The sequence below is a fragment of the Carassius gibelio genome, chromosome B4 (assembly GCF_023724105.1).
Source record: "Carassius gibelio isolate Cgi1373 ecotype wild population from Czech Republic chromosome B4, carGib1.2-hapl.c, whole genome shotgun sequence".
Taxonomy (NCBI): Eukaryota; Metazoa; Chordata; class Actinopteri; order Cypriniformes; family Cyprinidae; genus Carassius; species Carassius gibelio.
Genome location: NC_068399.1, coordinates 6,597,486 through 6,618,026, shown reverse-complemented (window position 1 = coordinate 6,618,026; position 20,541 = coordinate 6,597,486). Strand labels below are relative to the sequence as shown.

Sequence of the window (20,541 nt, the reverse complement as noted above, 5' to 3'; positions counted from 1 at the left end):
TTATGTTATGACTCAGACATTTTTACATATATGAACAATATTATTAATTCTTTTGATAGTAATTGGCGGCCCACCTGCAATACCATCGCGGCCCACAGATTGAAAACCACTGATGTAGATGTAGGATGAATAAGTACAGAATTAGGATTTGTAAAGAAAAATGTCAATATAAGACAAGACCAGACAGGTTTTTATTTGCTGTATACAAAACTTGTTTTTTTACAAGACTTGCGTACTCTCACCGAAGCTTATGCTACTCCTATGTCATCTCTGGATTATCACTCTATCGTAAATGCATGTATAACAGTTTGCGGATGCTAGAGATTACAATGTATAAATAAGCATATTTGTTCACAAAATTTAATTTCTTTGCTTCAGAAGGCCTTTATTAACAACCCCCCCCCCCACGGGCCCTTCGAAGCTTCTGTAATTAGGCGTATAGGGAGGATTGCTTAAAAGGCAGTCATGTAAAATAGTGCAGCATAGTGTAAAAAATATGCAAGAAAGGAAGTTGTGGTTATGCTGCATGAATAGTGAGTTAGACTGAGACGGAGCCTTCTTGTGAACTGTGGGAACCTGAAGATAAGTTCAATATGTCAGAAGACAGAAAGTCACACACTGATTTCCGGTAACTAATGTTATCTTTACCCATCACGATGTCTATCATCTTTGCAAGACTAATGAGAAGAGTGCAAAAAGTAAAATATTTTAGCAAAGGGGTGAAAGGGAATAAAAAAAAAACTTGTTTTTTTCCACAAGACTTGCATGTTAAACAGATATCTTTCGCTATAAATTGGTATAAAACACTTTATGGGAATAAATTACATCACATGCATCATGAAAATCATTTTGAAAAAGAGAGAAAACATTAGTATAGATATTTCGTCACACTGTCAATTAACTGTGATTCCTGTTGCACTCTGTGCAACTCAGCAGCTGCTGATGCTTTCATTTTAGAATTACAGCAACTGAATTAAATGTTTAGAGAATAAACACACACACAGTGTGGCACTTTTGGTGCCAAACATGGATGAATTAGCCAATGCACAGATGTGAAAATAATATATGTGTATCTGTTTTTCTACTGCATAAGTGCTGTTGTGGTAAAAAACAGGTGTACTTTCTGTTGCAAAGAGTATAAGTGGTGTGAATGTTGAAAAGTGAGAAAGCCAAGTTGTGTGTTCCACCTAACATGATTCTACAACCTATGATGCATTTGTTTGCAAAGCTATTTTATCTATTTGTCTTTATTGATATGAAACTAATCACAAATTTTCATATTAGCTACAAGAAATTGTTCTTGTGATGAAAGAGTTTAGCAAGTACACGGTCACTGACTGGTGTCAGCTACATGGACTCCATTGACAGCAGTCAGGATTTTTAGTTTGAAGAACTAAAGAGAGTTTTTTTCTGCTTGATTGAATTGATACAGCCAAGTATCATGGATGAAGAGCAGTGGTCGAATTGTTAAAAAAATTAGAAGGGGCAGTGTGGTAAATTCATTTGGCGGCGGTGGGGGGGGGTTTGACTTGTAAAGTCATGAAGGCTACATGACTTTACAAACATTATTGTTACTTAAGTATACTTAACCGTGCATATAGATAATTTCATTGGGCGCACGTGTGCCTGGCCCTAAGTTAGCTTCCGGTCTGTGTTTGTTTATCAAATGCAGTTAAAGTTAAGGTGATGAGTAGACTGAAGTTGGGCTCAGGTGGTTGTGCTGTGGGATGTGTTTCCCATACATTTATCTGTGGTGCTTAAAAAACTGACCGATTTTCCAAAAGGCTTTGTTGAATTTAAAAATCTAAACGAGGTGCGGGAGTTTTGATATCACTGTATTTATGAAGGAAGACTAAGTTCTGCAGTGAAACCAGCTGTGTTAATGATAAGCTGTCTGCATTTTGCACATTTTGCACGTGTATTAATCGCATTTTAGATCATCTAAAAATGATCAACCAGGTTGAACAAGGGTCAACTGTGAGGCAAGGTGAAAAGGTACTAGATTTTTTTTCAGGAAAATCTTCATCCACAAAACAGGGCAACTAAGAATGATATCGTTCTGATCATTATTTAAAACCATCTGGAGTGAGGTGGGTTCAAACATGCGGGGAGCAGGGGAGTAAAACATTTTCCCTTGGGAATGTTTAAGTTCTTAAGTACAGTACCTCCAAAGGATACAAAATAAAAATTGTAGTCATTTATTTGCCATCATCTTTCAGATGCTTTACAAAATATCACTGTGCATTTGATCTTTAATTTGGTTGATTTACTTATTTTCAGGAACTGCATTCTCAGTGTTTGTCAGATGAAGTACTACCTTATTATGGCAAAATGTCATTGCACATAATAAACAATAAATTTGATGTTTGTTTTTAGGTTTAATTACCATCCAATAAATGGATTTTAATTAAAAGACTACTGAGCAAGTAAATGGCATTTTTGTGATGTAACTTGTAAAAACTAGTATAGCTGTCCTTTTAAGACCTGCTTGTTTTTGGGAACACAAGTTTTTGTTATTGTCTCTACATTCAAACTTCCTGTGCTGACAGCTGAGGTGTGACAATAACTTCTAGCCGAGCAGCACACATCTATTTCCTTTTTTTTTTGCGGTACAGGCTTGTACTCTTGGTATGGTGTGATGCTCTCAGCTCCTCTACAGTTGGTGCTTTATACACATATAGGGCTCTGGGTTAGGGTGGAAACTGATATGATGATGGGTTCTCAAACCCTTTCTTCAATTTATCGCATTTTGGTTTTCTTACCCCATCCCCAAATGGCTTCATTTCATTCCATTTATTATACGATTCCTTCTTACAGTAATCATCCTTTATGAAACAAAAACATATTGGAATATACTGCAAAATATAATGTAATGTATGACGTTATACATTCCCATATATGGAAAACTAGTACTTGTATTTTTCAATATACTGCAATACATGCATTGACCATGTATGGATATATATTCATACGAATATAAATATTTTACTATACAAAAATAGCATTACATATAATATTCAGTTTAATATTCAAGCCCTATAAAACTTTTTGTAAGGGTATCCTTTTTGTGTACATACTGTATATTGCACATATATTTTCCTATATAAATATTAAAGTATGCACACACAGCAGATTTCTAAATTTCTTCCTAGAATATTTTGCTTGTGACAGTTACCCTCATGAGACCCTATTATATTTAAGTGAATTTCTCTGAGACTATACATGCCATTATACAAATAAGGATTTCCTGTAAAGAGCACATTTAGGGATTTTCAGAGATACCAAAATGTTTGGCTGTTTCCCCATGACCACTCCCTCTCCTAGGTTTTCGATAATAGCTGACATTAATTTAGTGACCAAATGTAACTTTCACAGTCCCTGTTCTGTACCTGCCCTCTCCACAACATGGCCACCACTAAAGTCAGGACTGCCACGCCAGTGCCTCTGACTATCATAGATATCAAGCCAAAGTCTTCAGCCGTCACGGATGCCACCCTAGTGATCCCGAGCATTGTGAATGTTGCATTTGAAGACACCAAGCTATTCCAAAGCTGTTTGAGGCTGATTTCCAATGCAAAGGACCCACCACTGGTTTCAGCCAGAACAGCAGGCATTCTAAGGGACTCAGCACTGATCCTCACAGAGACTGTTCCTCTTTCCTCAGTGCTCCCTGTAATGGCTTTCACCATCAGAGTTTTTTTGCTACTAACTGCTCTGATACCCTTGCCCGAGAAACCACTCCAGACCTTGAATCCACTCTAGCTTCTCCCGAGTCATTTCATGGTCAAGGAGACCATTTGTGAATTCGCTGACTGTCCTTTCATGGCCAAGGATGCCATCTGTGAACTCTCTGCCTGCCTTGTTTTAATAATAAAAATAATAATTCTTTACATTTATTTAGACCTTTTCGGGGCACTCAAAGCACTTTACGTAGAAGGGGGATAATCTCCTCAACCACCACCAGTGTGTAGCATCCACCTGGAAGCAGCTTATTGGTGGAGAGGAGACGGAGTGATGAAGCCAATCAGCAGATATGGGGATAGTTAGGAGACCATGATGGTCAGAGGCCAATGGGTGAATTTGGCCAGGATGCAGAGGTTACACCCCTACTGTTTTTTGAAAGGACGAAAGGATTTTTAAATGGCCACAGAGAGTCAGGGCCTTGGTTTAACATTTAATCCAAAAGCTTTTTGTCAGCATAGTGTCCCCATCACCACACTGGGGTGCTAGGACCGACACAGACCACAGGGCAAGCAGCCCCTGCTGGCCCCACTAACACCTCTTCCAGCAGCAATCTAGTTTTCCCATGAGGTCTCCCATCCAGGTACTGACTAGGCTCAGCCCTGCTTAAGCTTCAGTGGGCAACCAGTCTTTGGCTGCAGGGTGATGTAGCTGCTGGCTGTTATAGCTATTATAGCTATAAAGGCCATTGTTAACCTCTCTGGGCTCTCTAATCCAGTTTTACCTCTTCCACCATTGTTGTCTACACTATCAGTTTCACCTTGTTGGTCATCTGTTCCACCGTGGTCTTCAGCTCTACCATGGCTTCATACTCCACCAGCTCTGCCTCAGCTCCTTGTTCCTCCACTTATACATGGACCGGGCCCTTTATTCCTCACTGTTTTGCCTCCGCTTCACCCCCGTCTTAGACGTTAGTCTATTCTGTTAGTCTATTTCTATCTGGAAGCCGCTCCTTTAAAGGTGCTGTATGTAGGATTGACACCAGGTAGTTGAACTATGTATTCCAGTCCAAATTCAAAATATTGGAGATGGTTTTTTTCACCTGGCCCCTGCACCTCATTGCCAGTTTGACGACACCAACAGGAACGAGCACACTTGACTTTAAATGAACACTGTGTTTTCCGCCAACTGGCAACCCAGGGTGCCGAAATACAATTGGGTAAACTGGCAGTGGGCGGGTTTCACAAACCAAAACAGAGACTAGAATTCCGGCAAATGCACATTTTGAAAGGAGAATAAGAGACTGCAGCATTATTTTGTTGTTGTACTTAGCATGTTTCTTAAATATCTGAAAACATGTCATGCTATATTTATGCTTTAGTGGAGTCAAAAACAACATCCAGCACCTTTAACCCTTTATTGCGTACGATCACAACGGTGTGATCAGTCTTGGTTGTTCCCTGAAGTGTACGAACACACTGCTCTTCTCTCAGTTGACTGGAGAATGACTTGAAAGTTTTTCATGAGGAGAGGAAGAATTTGCATGTTGTAAATCCCACAACTCGGATTCAGTGCAAACTAACATGTCGGTGGCCATCACCCGGTATAGATCAACTAACACGGTCAATATAAAAGTTTTTAAACTACCAAATATATTTGCTTGCACATATTTCAGAATTGGAATATCGCATATTTCAAAATATATTAAGGATGTTTGTGAATATTTTGAATTAAACAGGAAAAACAAAATAACAGCTATCCATGTGTCATACAGATTGATTGTGGCTGCGCTGTGTCACCTGACAAGGGTGACGCATCGCCATGGAAATAATAATGCTGCACATTCTAAAATAACGATCGCCTAAAAAAATCAAGTTGGGAGGCTCAGCTAGAAGATTTTAAACTCACGTGCAAAAGGGTTAAGGGATGCCTATGTCACAATCCCTGTTCTGTCTCTTATATTTTACTTTGGACTTTTATGTTGGAAGTGTTCTTCTGCCCCGTTTTTTCTGTCTTTACTTCCTGAGTTTAGTTCCTATTTCCTAAGTCTGCTTGCTTGTTCCTATAGTTAAACTTGGGTCTTCCTATGATAGCTGCACACGCCCCCTTATTAACCACCTTTAGCTTGTCTGTCTGTGTGTATTTAAGCGCCTTGGTTTTCACTTGTGTTTGCTTGTTGTTGTTAATGCTCCCTGTATTGTTCCCTGGATATTTCTGGTTTCTGGTTCTTTCTGTATGAATTCTGTATGGAGTTTTTGTCTTTTCTTAAAGTCGTTCATGCAACGGAATTCTCTCTTTGCTTTATTTCTACGTCACAGTAACACTCTTATGGAAATCTGTTAATATTTTGTAGTTATCATTCAATAAATTTTTTTTTAACTGTTTGTCATGAATCATCTCCGAAAAATGTTTTTGGGTTAAAAATTAAAACATGAATAATGATTTTTATATAAATTGTACTTATATATTGTACGTATATAAGTGTTGACTTGTCTGGGGCTGTGCTAAAAGTGACCGTTTTGTCAGAGTTCGACACAGACTCTCCACAGCATCTGTGAGAATCGGTAAGTTTTGTTGTGTATCCAAAGAAATTTTCAAATGCTGTTGGAATTACATTTGTCATGATATTGTTAAAATTAAAGTGATACTTTTTACTTAAAATTCATGTACAATTCTATTAAGTGTTGTAATACTTCACCCAAAAATGAACATTTGCTGAAAATATATTAACCCTAAAATGTACGGTAGATTCGTTTCTGCATTCAAACTGTCAGTCCTCTATAGTGAATGGCTACCGTCAGAATGAGAGTTCAATCAGATGATAAAAACATCACAATAATCCAATAGTAATACTCAATTTCTCCTAATCCGTTTTGATGAAACTCATCTACATGTTAGATGGCTTGAGGGAGAATTTATTTTTTAGCTAATTTTCTTTTTTACTCAAAACAGAGTTCAACAATATACAGTTTTCCCCAAAAGGTTCCAGATATTTCACTGCACTGATCGGAAATATAAAACCATAACAAATTATTTTACTTGCAAAGATTTTTATCTGTTATGAAACAGGACATTTATTCCATATAGTTGAGGACACTGGGACTAAAATTCTTTGTTACCTTAATGATCCACAGCTTTTTTTTTGTTTAGTGGTTGTTTTGAGTCCCTTATCAGATAAGTTTCTGTCTAATATAAAACCCAGTTTTTTTTAGAGGAAGTAACAGAATCTCATAAATTACAATTTGCAACTAGACAGATGTACTATGTACAGTTTTTTGTCCAATAAATAATATCTGTGTCTGAATTTAATAGAAGAAAGGTATTTGTCATCCAGTCTTTTACATTTTTAACTCTGTTAACTTAGATAATTTAAAAGTTTCATCTGGTCTCATTGAGATATATAGTTGTGTAATATCTGCATAAAAGTGGAAACTAATCCCATATTTTCTAATAATATTAAAGGGGGCAACTTGTATATTGAAAATAGCAGAGGACCTAGGACAGATCCTTGTGTCATTCCATATTTTACTGGTGATAAATGAGTTGACTACCCATTTAAATAGAGTTGTAGCGATCGGACAGATGGAATCTGAACCATCTTAAAGGATGTCCTTGAATACCTGTATAGTTTCGTAATCAATCTATGATTATGTCATGTAGTCGAAAGCAGCACTAAGATCAAGTAAAACTAGCAATGCGATGCATCCTTGATCTGACGCAAGTCATTTGTAATTTTAACAAGTGCAGTTTATGTTCTATGGTGGGGCCTGAAACCTGAAAACTTTATGTAAAAGGGTTCCTTATAGTTTAAAGCAGTGGTTGTCAAACCGCAGGCCGCATTTAGCCCATCACAAATTCAAATGCAGCCCACCATGCTGAATACAATTAAAAAATATATATATTTTCAGTTTTACAATTCATTTTAGTTTTTACATTAATTTAAAAATGTACTACACAAATATAAGCTATACATAAAAATATTTTGTTTTTCATTTATTCTTTTCAGACACAAACAGACCTGTACTTATGTAATTAATGTTACGCATTTAACTAACACTTAAAAGAGCACACTTCAAATAGTATTCAGCAGCCATTAGTACAGTAAAATTGAGCCATCAGAATGGACACATTCGTTATTAAGGGAAAAAAAACTAAATGTAGAAAATGCCAGCGAAGAAACACATACAAACAAGAGTAGTCGCAGCAGTGAAGGAAGGAGAGTGCTGGTCTTTCAGCATCACCTTTCGGTTTGCCCGTCACTCACTTGAAGATATTTAGGCGAGTCAAGAACCAGTATTTAGGCTCACAAAACAGCTCATACTACGGTTTCAGCTATACTAAAATAGTTCAGTTTTGTATGTAATGACAAAGTGATTACATTTTGTTTAGTTTTTTTATTAAGTCAGTTTAGAAAAATATTTGGAGCATTTTTTGGTCATTAAATATAAGTTTTGTTTTTTAAGTAACGACCAAGCAGCCAACACAGACAGTGAGCTGATCATTGCCTATGTTTGATCAATTAAGCCTTCTCAAATCATCATGACTTGTTCAAGCATATAACAATGTTTTAATGTTAATCCTAGAAAAATATGCACTGTATGACGTTTTCGTTAACAAGGTTTGGGAGGAGCGCATCATATACTTAGCCTAATCAACACAGGTGGACCACAATCTAGTAATCAATCCCTCATTATACAGATCACTGTCTTTCCTCTATCCATTGACGGTTAATCAGCATTCGATTAGCTCTGTCTGTCATCCTATCACAGACCCAATCTTCCTTTCAACGAAGAGATCTGTACCAGGGATTTTTCAGATCTACCACTTTTCCGGACCCACGATCACTCCTACCTCGCCAAACACGGCCGCTGAACACCATTAGGCGTTATCATGACAGCTGCTCTTCTCGCAAAGCCACACGTTGTGGCCAATAGACCGTGCGAAGCTGGCGCAAATTTTTGTAAAAAAGCAGCTCAAGAACCCTTTTGAAGCCCCGCCTTCTCGGTTTCTCATTCTCATAAAATAAAAAAAATAATAAATTCTCCAACTACCGGCAAGGCTCACCAATCAAATACAGTGACTATTGAATTCCCGTCAGATTGCCTCCCAGTTGAGCAAACCTTGCCATTTCCGACAAACTACCGGAGCAGTTACCCGTCTGATGATGCAAGTATTTATATCCCGTCAGATGCCGCAAGAGCTGTCCCGGTCGAGTGGATGTTTCCCTCCAACTAACGGCATTGCTTACACGTCCGTGCGCGAATACTGAACTCTCGTCAAAGGCTGCAAGAGGCCTCCTGGTCAAGCATCCTTGGCCTTTATGTCCGACTACAGGTGTACCCATTCAGTGCCGCAAATAATGATCTCTCACCAAATGCCAGCGAGAGCCTTCCGGCTAGACAACCTTACTTTTTTGATTTACACCCAGCATAGGCTTACCAATTCGATGCCGCACGCTCCCATCGGACGTCGGTGAGAACCTCCCAGCTAAACAAACTTAACTTCACCCTTACGGTTGTCAGGACTTACCCCATCTGGTGCCGCGAGTATTGAGCTCCGGCGAGAGCCTCCCGGCCACACAACTTACCTTTCCTTCTATGCCTGGAGAGGTTTACCCATTCGATAGCGCAAGTAGGAAGCTCCCATCGGATGTCGGCGAGAACCTCCCGGCTAGACAAACTTACTTTTTCCATTCTTCGACCAGCGAGGCTTATCCATTCGATGTGTGTGCTCCTATCGGATGCCAGCGAGAACCTCCTGGCCAGACTACCTTTCCTTTCTCCTTACAGCCGCAAGCTGTCATTTCCACCATGCACTATCCAGATCCCGTGGGAGGTCGGCGAAAAACACCTTTTCCATTTCTACGGTCGTCTAGGCTTTCCCATCCGATGCTGTGAGTACAAGCTCCCATCGGATGTCGGCGAAAGCCCCATGGCCACCCAAACTTACCTCTTCCATCCTACGGCCTGCAATACTGACCCAGCCGATACAGCGAGTCTCATCCATCCGATGTCATGAGTATTGACCTCCCGTCGGATGTCGTAAGAGTCTCCTTGTTGGTCAGCCTAAAAAGTTTTTATCTGCCAAACCAAGAGTACCCAGACGTCCATCGTCCTGAGTCTTAATTTCCAGTTGTAGGCTTCATGGGCCCTCTCTGTCAGCCATTTGCCCTTCGGCCTCTGAATAGCAGGAGCTTATCAGCCAGTAGGGCCCGTACACCGACACCGTGACCTATTCCAGTCGAGGCAACTCCCGGTCGGGCTATACAATTACGCCGCTCCTCCTCATCGGCCGTTAGGACTCTTCTAACGCTCCTCATCGGCCGGTAGGACCATTCTAACCCCCGTTGAGCATCGGCTCGAGCCCTACCGACTGGGTGCCTCTAACCATATAGTCCAGGACCTGCAGCCGGTAGGGCCTACCTTCCCAACACTTAACCTGTTAGCCAGGACAAAGACGCCCTCGTCCTGAACTCCTTTCAACTTGCACGTGTCAGTGTTTATGAATAGATGAAATCAAACGGGACAAATTTAATCTTTACAATCTATGTATCATTATAAAGATCTAAGCCTCAAGTACACAAGTCAAGAACCGTTTCTGTCAGACGTGTCCGATTCGAGAACCGATGAACTGATGATACTGCACATGTGTGACCAACACAGAGAGTGTCTGAACCAAACTGATTCTTTTGGTGATTGATTCTAAACTGATTCTGTGCTAATGTTATGAGCACGGGTAAACCAAAGGCTTGAATTAAGGGCAATCATCGCCAATGACGCCATTACGTTGAGCGCAAAAGAACCGGTGAACCATTTTCTTCAATCTGTCTATTGAATCGAACTGTCCGAAAGAACTACTGGTGATCCGAAAACCAATGCAACCAGTTCTTGACTCGTGAACGAGTCATTATCTGGCTCGGCTCGGTGTTCATCTTCAGTTCTCTCTTCACAGCAGTTTAGTCAGTGTACTGTTTGAGTAAATGAATTACTCCAGGAAATTGGTTTGTTTGAACTCCGAGGGAGTGTCAGCCACATCAAAAAAGTTAACAGCTTAAGTTATTTGTGGATTAATGCGTTTTGGAGACGTGAACCATTTAAAACCCGGCAGCCATATCACCCTGGAGCCCAAGACTGGTTGCCCACTGAAGCTAAGCAGGGCTGAGCCTGGTCAGTACCTGGATGGGAGACCTCCTGAGAAAACTAGGTTGCTGCTGGAAGAGGTGCTAGTGAGGCCAGCAGGGGGTGCTCACCCTGTGGTCTGTGTGGGTCCTAGCGCCCCAGTGTAGTGATGGGGACACTATACTGTCAACAAGCACCGTCCTTCGGATGAGACGTTAAACCGAGGTCCTGACTCTCTGTGGTCATTAAAAATCCCATGATGTCTTTCGGAAAGAGTAGAGGTGTGACCTCGTCATCCTGGCTAAATTCGCCCATTGGCCTCTGACCATCATGGCTTTCTAACAATCCCCATGTCTACTGATTGGCTTCATCACTCTGTCTCCTCTCCACCAGTAAGCTGGTGTGTGGTGGGCGTTCTGGCGCAATATGGCTGCCGTCGCATCATCCAGGTGGATGCTGCACACTGGTGGTGGATGAGGAGATACCCCCTGTCTATGCAAAGCGCTTTGAGTGTCTAGAAAAGCGCTATATAAATGTAAAGAATTATTATTATTATTAAAACGATTCAGTTCGATTTGGTGAACTGGTTCAAAAGGTCCGGTTACATCGAATGATTCGTTCGCGAACCAGATATGACAAACTGCTTTGTTTTGAACTCTTTCAAAATAGACACGGAAAAGAAGACGATGCTGAATAAAGTCATTGTTTTTGCTATTTTTAGAACAAAATGTATTTTTGATGCTTCAAAATATTCTAACGGACCCTCTGATGTCACATGGACTACTTTGATGATGTTTTTCTTACCTTTCTGGACATGAACCGTACACACAGTTTCAATGGAGGGACTGAGAGCTCTCGGACTCGAAAATATCTTAAACTGTGTTCCAAAGATAAATTGAGGTATTAATGGTTTGGAACGAGATGAGGTTGAGTTATTAAACCCGTTGTTCCGGTTGAGCGAACGCTGGCGTGTCTGACAGCCGCTGCTCTCTGGACGTTACTCACCGAGCTCTGGATTTTACCGCTCTGGACTTGACTTTGTTTTTGAGCATTTTTATTTGTTTTCTTACTTTTGTGTGTGTGCAAAACATCAAAGACCTACAAACGGACTTGGTCGTGCTGTATCACCTGCCAAACACGAGCTCTCGCCACCATTCAGCGCCGCGGGCTGTTCTCCCGTCTTCCGTAAGTTAGTTAACACTTTCTTTCGGTTTATTGGTTGTCAGTCGTACGCTAGTTTGGCGGAGGTGGTCTTCGAAAGGGCTGCCTTTTCCATAGACATGCGTCATAAAGTGGCTTAGTTGTCTGGTGTGCTGGCTAACGTGGTTTTAAAATCTGGCTGAGTATACGCGGCTGTAGGATGTTTTGCCTTTTGATGCTCGTTGTGGGTTTTTTTTATTGCCTTCTGGCGTGTGGAATTCTAATATGCTCTTTTACTCGTCCCTGGATCTTCATAATCTAAAACCCAAAGTGCGGTTACATCTGCCAGTCAGTCTCTACAATCACTGTGTTGCTCTTGGAATTGCTCGCCGGCCTCGCTATATACACCAGGGTTCTCGTCGCAATCAGTGTATAAACAACGCTTCTAGAACTTCATCTGATGGATGTATTATACCGGTCGTCTGGTCTTCTTCTCGCCGACTGCGTACTAATAATACACGTCATGAGGATAGAAACGCTCATGTAGTGAATCTCCGTCATCCGAAATATGTCTCACCAGGTGTTACGCCAGGCATTACCTCATCCTCAACGACAGTTAAAATGACTCTAGTAAATGCTAGATCATTGTCTAATAAATCTTTTATCCTAAATGACTTTTTTACCTCTCATTCCTTGGATTTTTTTATTCGTGACTGAAACATGGTTAAAGAATGGAGAACTCTCAGCTCTTGGTGAACTATCCCGTTCAGACTGCTCTTTCTACAGTACACCTAGGCCAAGTGGACATGGTGGCGGCTTAGCAACAATTTTTAGGAACTCATTTAAATGCAGACTTCTGCCTGTAGATGACTTTTCTAGCTTTGAGGCACAGCTCTTAAAAATTTATCTAAATGGCCCCATACTCTGTGTATTGGTGTATAGACCTCCTAAAGTCAATTCAACTTTTATTCACGAGTTTTCTGAGTTTCTGTCCAATCAAGTGTCTCGCTATGACAGGCTAATGGTGTTGGGTGATTTTAACATTCATGTCTGTTGTCCATCAAAACCTTTGGTCAAAAATTTTATGAGCCTTATGGACTCACTCAGTTTTATACAGTCAGTCTCTAGCCCTACACACTCCTTAGGCCATACACTGGATCTTGTTTTGACTCGTGGTTTTTCTGTGCACATCTGTGAAGTAGCTGATGCTGGCATTTCTGACCATTTCCCTGTAGGGTTTGAGCCTGTTATTTCAATTGTAAAGCCTTCAAATTCTCTGCCTATACATTATTCACGTGCGTTTCATGCTACAACTGCATTTGAATGTTCTGAGTCTTATTCCAAGCTCATTTCAAACTCTACTGTCAATTCTTTATCAGTCTGTACGGATACTAAACAACTGGTTGAAATTTTCAACTCCGCCTGTTGTACTGCTCTCAATACAGTTGCTCCACTTAAACGTAAAAACCGTAAGGCTATAACTAGTCCTCAGCCCTGGTTAAATGCAGCTACTCGTACTATCAGACAAGAGTGCAGAAGGGCTGAGCGCAGGTGGAAAAAGGATGGCCTCCAAGTCTCTTACCAAATGTTAAAAGACCGCTTAGTTGCCTATCAAATATCTGTTCATGAGGCAAAATCTAATTACTTCTCACACATAATTGCAAAAAATGCAAATAGGCCAAAAGTACTTTTTAAAACCATAAATTCAGTTCTTAATCCAGTTGCTTTTTCAGTTCCTGTTGTCAATCCTGAGACATGCACACAATTTTCAGAATTTTTCATTCAGAAGATACAGGATATTAGATCGCATCTCCCTTCACCTGACATAGACAAAGACAACTTTCAATTGGTCCTTCCATCTAGTAGCTTTACTACTTTTGAACCAGTTTCCTTAGCTGAATTACGTAAAATAATTTTTCAGATGAAACTTACATTCTGTCAATCAGATGTTCTGCCTGCTCGTCTGTTTAGAGAGGTTTTAGATACAATCAGCCCCACCCTCTTAACTATAATAAACAGCTCCTTAATAAACGCTGTATTTCCAGAAAGCTTTAAACATGCTATCGTACAGCCTTTATTGAAAGGATCTCATCTAGACCCTACCGTGCATAACAACTACAGGCCTATCTCTAAACTCTGTTTCATCTCAAAGGTTTTGGAAAAAGTTGCTCTTTTACAGTTTGGCTCCTATCTGGATACTTTTAATATTCTAGACCCATTTCGGTCCGGTTTTAGAGCATTGCACAGCACTGAATCAGCATTGCTGAAGGTCACGAATGACATTCTGCTGTCTATCGATTCTGGGTCTTCTGCCATCCTGATTCTTTTAGATTTGAGTGCCGCATTTGACACTATCGATCACGACATTCTTTTAAATCGTCTTCAGTGCGTTGTTGGAGTCCAGGGCCAAGCTTTGCAGTGGTTCACCTCATACCTAAAGGGGAGAACTTTCTCTGTGAATATTGGGTCATTCACTTCTCCCGCCATGCCTATTCAATGCGGTGTTCCGCAGGGATCCATTTTTGGCCCTCTTTTATTCTCCCTCTACATGCTCCCTTTAGGCTCAATATTCCGGAAATATAATATAAATTATCACTGTTATGCTGACGACCTTCAATTATATCTTCCAATCAAATATGCCAACGACCTTTCCTTAGACTGTCTGTTCTCATGTCTAAATGAAGTTAAATCCTGGATGTCAAATAACTCACTGCAACTAAATGAAAATAAAACCGAAGTGCTTCTACTGGTTCCTGCTGCTACCAACAACTCTTGTCAAAACACAGTTAGGTTTTTTAAGTAATAATTTGCACAATCATGCCAAAAATCTTGGTGTCTACTTTGACCCTCTTTTTCAATTTGACAAGCACATAAATGCAGTTGTGAAGAGTAGCTTTTTCCAACTTAGATCTGTAGCAAAAGTAAAACACTTTCTTTCTAGAAAAGACCTTGAAGTAGTGATTCATGCACTAATTTCCTCTCGACTAGACTACTGCAATTCGCTCTACATTGGCCTACCTCAATCTACACTTTCCTGTTTACAGATGGGTCAAAACTCGGCAGCTAGATTGCTGACAGGAACTAGAAAAAGAGACCATATCTCCCTGTCCTTGCCTCATTGCATTGGCTTCCCATAAAATTTAGAATAGATTTTAAGATCCTTCTTTTTGCATACAAAGCATTGCATAACTCGGCCCCGGATTACATTTCTGATCTTGTAAAACCTTACACAGCTGTTAATTAAGGCAATTAAGATCTGGAGATCAGTTACTTTTATCGGTTCCTCGTTCTCGCTGCAAATCAAAAGGTGATCGAGCTTTCTCTGTAGCTGCCCCAAAGCTCTGGAATGGTCTACCCTTGAGTATTAGGGCTTCTCCATCACTGGATGTTTTTAAAACTAGCCTAAAGACATATTTTTATACCTTAGCTTTTGAGTGATACTGATTATGTATTTATATTATTTTATTCTTTTTATGTATATATAGTTGGTGTTTTATGTATAATTTGTCTGTTGTATATGATATTTGCTTTTATCTCCACTCTTTTCTATTTTAAATCATGTTTTACTGTAAAGCACTTTGGATCAGCTACAGTTGTGTTCAATTTGTGCTATATAAATAAACTTTGACTTGACTTATTAATTACATAATTTTTGGGTGAACCAACCCTTTAATAAATTGGTATGCTCATAATATCCTACCTTATTTACTATCCTAATTGCTCTTTTTTGTATTGTACTTAGTGTTTGTAGGGTGGTTTTGGAGGTGTTGCTCCCTACTTCAACCCAATAGTTTAAATATGGCAATACAGGTGAACTATGCAGAATATAAAGTGCTTTCAGATTCAATACATCCCTTGCTCTCGTAATTACTCCAATACTCCAATACTCCATGTTAGGGAAGTCGTGGCCTAATGGTTAGAGCGTTGGACTCCCAATCGAAGGGTTGTGAGTTCGAGTCTCGGGCCGGATGGAATTGTAGGTGGGGGTAGTGCATGAACAGCTCTCTCTCCACCTTCGATACCACGACTTAGGTGCCCTTGAGCAAGGCATCAAACCCCCAACTGCTCCCCGGGCGCCGCAGCATAAATGGCTGCCCACTGTTCCGGGTGTGTGTGTGTTCACTGCTCTGTGTGTGTGCATTTCGGATGGATTAAATGCAGAGCATGAATTCTGAGTATGGGTCACCATACTTGGCTGAATGTCACTTTCACTTTTTTTTTTCACTTTTACTTTTTACGTTTAATGTGGGGTTTCCAACAGATATATTCTTTCTATTTCAACATTATTAATAATTACTATTTTCTTGTGTATCACTCTAGGCAACTAGTGGTGGAGGTTAGTAGTGGTTCAGACCTCTTGGAACTTCTGGATCATGACCACCCTGATGCTGATCTTTCAGTGCGATGGCCTTATGAACCTGCAGTTACGCTGTAGCGTGTAAGGCGGAGGCAGCTTCTCCACAGGCTGTTTAAGCATCACTGGCCAGAATAGTACCTACAGACCTGAGAGGGGGGAGGCATGGTTTGCCCTGCCAGGTGGAGGTGGTACTGAGAGGTCTCCTTCAGATGCAGTAATTAACATCTGATCATTAGGAGGAGTCCCAAAAGATTCCACTGGTACGCTCTTTGAAGAGGTCCCAACCGCATTCTTTTGGCGGCTTAACTGGTTGCAAAACGCTAGAGGAGTGATGGTTTGCCACCACTGTAACCACTGTAAGCTGTAATTGGCACATTATATTTCTCAAAAACAAGGCGGCACAATCACTTCATTGTATGTAGAGTTTACAATTTACACACCTCTCTCCTCTCTTTCTCTCTCAACATGGCCATATTTGAGAAAATTTTTCATCACTGGATATAGCTGCCGGTCATTTAACATTTCTATCGTGAAACGTATTACTAAATGTTGACTAATGATTGACTAAATGATTTGTAGCGTCATCTTACCTCCCTCTCTTTAACGTTAAACTGATCCTTTGCGCTTTGCTTCTGTGAACAGTATACCCCGCCTACTTTGATTTGATTGGCCATCTCAGTCATTTTGACATTGACGAGCGCTGTCTAGTATGTGCAGCGTTTGTAGGCGCATTTGGTGACTAGTGTAAGTAAATTCTCACACTTTAATAGTATTTATAGCTCCTAACAGGCTGTGAGACTGAAAAGTTATTACCTCAAAATGTACCTCAGTTTTCCCTATTGCTCGCGTGCCAGCAATTATTCCTCTGCATGCCACGGTTGGCACGCTTGCTGTAGGTTGCCGACCCCTGCACAAAAATATCTCTAAATTCTTAGGATCTTTATTACATTTTAGTTTACTTCTTGTAAGATTGAGACCATTGTACCATTCGCACTTCAAATCAAGACATTTAAAATAATACCAAACATGACTGTAAATATCACATGCATTCATGCAGAACATTATACTTTGCTATTGAGCACTCTTGGTGAGCTGAGTGAAAGAGAGGAAGTGAGGGAAAATGTTTCTCACACCTTCTCACAGTGAGATGTGAAAACAGATGCTGCCACTGTGTTAAAACACTGTGTATGTATTGTCCTGATCTCCGAAGATAAGTGTCTGAGGTTAATCTTCAAACAGTTTCCTGAGAACTAATCTTTCAAAATAACAAGCCAGAATTGAATGAGTGTGGATGTTCATGTCTGAATGCCATCCTTCTGATTATCATATCATATCTGAATGAGTGTGGATGTTCATGTCTGAATGCCATCCTTCTGATTATCATATCATATCTAAAGAAAGCAGAAAGCAGGTTTCAACTTGTTTTACTGAAGTGGACAGAGCTGCTGTTTAACATTTTCAGAGGAGGAAATAGAAAGATCTGCAAATATAATTTGAGGTGAGTGATTCATCTTTCTTTAGGTGCTTTCACGTTTGAGTGCCATCTTAAGATGGGTTGTTGGTCACTTTATGCTTCTGAGTCTTTAATGCTGTGCTCAAATAATTTTGCTGATTTTATTTAAAGCTCTTTATGCCATGATCAAACAAACAGGTGTTTCTTTGTCAGTGAAACATAGAAAGCTGCACATTTTGATATAATCGTCACAGAGTGAAATTGTTGTTTCTTATTTTATTGTTTTTAGTGGATCTGTGATTGCAGTATTTCTTTTCATGTGTCTGCAGACAGTTTTGATGAATTACTGTGTCTATAGTATGAGCTCATTAACTCATTTAATAGAACATGGAACTTTTTAAGACCTCAATAAAACTTTTATACAAAATTATACAAATATAAACACCTTTCAATATTGAAAACTTTCATTGTGAATGGAAAAGTAGGACCAAAGAGCTTTATATCATATCAAATATATAATGAATTCACACATAATCTGTAAATATAGTAAATAGAAATACCAGAAGCAGTAGGATCATATTCATGGTTTACTTACGTCTTCTTTCCATTTCACTACATTCACGATGTTTCACTATGTTGGGCAGGTGTGCATTTAAACTGCAGTACAACTGCATTTAAGTGAAGTACTCTAGTGTACAGCTGCAGGTCATTGCAGTAGAATTATCTTAGATTTCACAGGGACGAACAAGAAAGGAAATGCCGCCTTTCAGCTCAGACTCCAGCTGCACAAACTATCACAGACTCCTAGAAATTATTTTAAACACAAGAACACACAGCAAAGCTTCACTGTTCACCCTCATAATCAACCAGTGGCATTAACTTTTTGAACTTTAAATTCAAACAAATTATTATTGTGTAAAATATATTTTAAAATACGTATTTTGCAATATATAATCCTATTTGTTATTTAATTATTTAAGTCTCCTATTTAAAAGTAGGAAAATAGACACGCTATAGGTGTACAGTATTGTTCAAAATAATAGCAGTACAATGTGACTAACCAGAATAATCAAGGTTTTTAGTATATTTTTTATTGCTACGTGGCAAACAAGTTACCAGTAGGTTCAGTAGATTCTCAGAAAACAAACAAGACCCAGCATTCATGATATGCACGCTCTTAAGGCTGTGCAATTGGGCAATTAGTTGAAAGGGGTGTGTTCAAAAAAATATCAGTGTCTACCTTTGACTGTACAAACTCAAAACTATTTTGTACAAACATTTTTTTTTCTGGGATTTAGCAATCCTGTGAATCACTAAACTAATATTTAGTTGTATGACCACAGTTTTTTAAAACTGCTTGACATCTGTGTGGCATGGAGTCAACCAACTTGTGGCACCTCTCAGCTGTTATTCCACTCCATGATTCTTTAACAACATTCCACAATTCATTCACATTTCTTGGTTTTGCTTCAGAAACAGCATTTTTGATATCACCCCACAAGTTCTCAATTGGATTAAGGTCTGGAGATTGGGCTGGCCACTCCATAACATTAATTTTGTTGGTTTGGAACCAAGACTTTGCCCGTTTACTAGTGTGTTTTGGGTCATTGTCTTGTTGAAACAACCATTTCAAGGGCATGTCCTCTTCAGCATAGGGCAAAATGACCTCTTCAAGTATTTTAACATATGCAAACTGATCCATGATCCCTGGTATGCGATAAATAGGCCCAACACCATAGTAGGAGAAACATGCCCATATCATGATGCTTGCACCTCCATGCTTCACTGTCTTCACTGTGTACTGTGGCTTGAATTCAGAGTTTGGGGGTCGTCTCACAAACTGCCTGTGGCCCTTGGACCCAAAAAGAACAATTTTACTCTCATCAGTCCACAGAATGTTCCTCCATTTCTCTTTAGGCCAGTTGATGTGTTCTTTGGCAAATTGTAACCTCTTCTGCACATGCCTTTTTTTTAACAGAGGGACTTTGCGGGGGATTCTTGAAAATAGATTAGCTTCACACAGACGTCTTCTAACTGTCACAGTACTTACAGGTAACTCCAGACTGTCTTTGATCATCCTGGAGGTGATCATTGGCTGGGACTTTGCCATTCTGGTTATTCTTCTATCCATTTTGATGGTTGTCTTCCGTTTTCTTCCACGTCTCTCTGGTTTTGCTCTCCATTTTAAGGCATTGGAGATCATTTTAGCTGAACAGCCTATCATTTTTTGCACCTCTTTATAGGTTTTCCCCTCTGTTCTGTGCAGTATTAGTTCTTTCTTTAGTTTCATTTTGGTTTGTATAAGTAGTTCATGTGTGACACCTTGTGGTGAAAATCGTTATTACAATTCTCAGTAGAACGCAACAGGAAGCTCGTAAAACAGTAGAAGAAGAGTCGTTTTCTGTGATCTGCGTTTTAGATTCTGTCTAATCCTTGGAGTAGATACGACCGTAAGTTATAAATTTCATATTGAAAATAACTGCAATAATGTTGTGTTAATTTAATTAAAAGCTGGTCGTTATTAAGACGTTTAGAGATTGATGTTTGATTCTGAAATATAGCGTGATCTGACAGCTAATATGCTAATAAGGTTACATAGTCACATTTTTCTTCAAAGACATAATTCGGTTGTTTATTTTGTTGTTTAATTCTGTAAACAGATGTTTGTGAATGTGAAAATGTCCATGCTATTTTGTAAATCATTTTGTAATTTGTATTTTTGTGTTTCTTTTAGTTTTACAGTAAAGTAAAGTGCATCACATAAGCACAACGAAGAACGTGTGATGAAGCTT

The 20,541-nt window shown here is 39.6% G+C and overlaps 1 protein-coding gene across 2 annotated transcripts in view; it reads left to right on the top strand.

Annotated features, from left to right (window-relative positions):
- LOC127955913 (NACHT, LRR and PYD domains-containing protein 12) overlaps window positions 1-20,541 on the top strand; it is a 389,353-nt gene that overhangs the window by 318,868 nt on the left and 49,944 nt on the right. Inside the window, exon 1 of one of the 2 annotated variants that reach the window (XM_052553543.1) lies at window positions 17,462-17,794. The exons of the other annotated variant lie outside the window; for it this stretch is intronic. The gene's annotated coding sequence lies outside the window, so the exon portion shown is untranslated. Of the gene's footprint in view, window positions 1-17,461; window positions 17,795-20,541 lie in introns of those variants that run through there. 2 annotated transcript variants of the gene reach the window in all.